General features: G+C 54.8%; 1 pseudogene; it reads right to left on the reverse strand.

Annotated features, from left to right (window-relative positions):
* Nucleotides 1–7: 7 nt before the first annotated feature.
* Nucleotides 8–794, reverse strand: LOC119430026 (annotated as a pseudogene).
* Nucleotides 795–1094: the final 300 nt, after the last annotated feature.

The following is a 1094-nucleotide window of genomic DNA, read 5'->3' on the forward strand; positions in this document are numbered from 1 at the left end:
TCTGATGTTAGCTGGGTTGTCTCTGTAGCTGACGGCTGCAGCACTATGGGCTCGCCCCCGGCCTCTTCTCGACACAGAAACACACGTTAAGGCGCCGATGACATCACTGACCTGCGAGCAACGGGAGCGACACCAGCCGCTCGGCCTCACCTCTCTCATCAGACTGTAGCTGAGCCTCCAGGTCTTCGGGGGACACGTAGAAGTCCTGGTCCGGGCTCTCGCGGGGCCGGGGTTTACACCGCCCACAGCAGCAGTTGCAGCAGCAGCACAGGCAGCAGCAGAAGTAGCATCCAGTGGCCAGGCCGCAGAAGATGAACAGTGCCTGCAGGAGCAAACACAAGCTCGTGTTGAGAGAGGAGCGTTAACCAAACCAAAGACTCCTCCGTGTCCCTCACCTTCGCCCACCAGCTGGAGAGCACAAAGTAAGTGTTAACGTTCTCTTCTCCAAACTGCTCGGCCACGTACAGCCCCAGAGAGCCGTACTTATCGTAGATGTTACGCTTGGTGGCGTCGTTCAGAATGGCGTGGGCGTTGTTTATCTCCTTGAACTTGTCCGCCGCCTCTGGATTGTCAGGGTTCTTGTCGAGGTGAAACTTCAGCGCCAGTTTCCTGTTGAGGAGGAGGCAGAGCATGAAGTGATGAAGGCGGCAGCGGGGGTGAGACCTCCTGCTGGCCTGCAGAGCCTCACCTGTAAGATCTCTTGATGTCGTCGTTTGTGGCCAGCTTGTCCACTCCCAGCACGTGGTAGAGACTCCCCTGCAGTGGACAGAGAGAATTTGGCTCCCGCACTCAGCCTTGATTTGGCCAGCTATCTCAAACTTCTCCTGGTTGTTTACATGAATGAGAAGCTCTGTTCCCCCCCATCCTTCCCCTCCCGAGGACATCTGTAGATCTGTGTCAGAGTTGAGCAGGCTGATATACACTATGTTATCTCTTATCAGGACCATGGAACTTTCTGGCAGTCCACGGACAACTCACTGCCCTCATCAGCCTCCTCATGCATAAATGTATTATGAGGTCATTATATTGCTGTTTATGCATGAGGTCTTTTTTATCAACTCTTACACTGTGCCCCAGCCAGGACACGGTGTGAG

This window comes from Nematolebias whitei, unplaced genomic scaffold (genome assembly GCF_014905685.2).
Source record: "Nematolebias whitei isolate Nwh7 unplaced genomic scaffold, NemWhi1 Nwh_scaf_17382, whole genome shotgun sequence".
NCBI classification, from domain to species: Eukaryota; Metazoa; Chordata; class Actinopteri; order Cyprinodontiformes; family Rivulidae; genus Nematolebias; species Nematolebias whitei.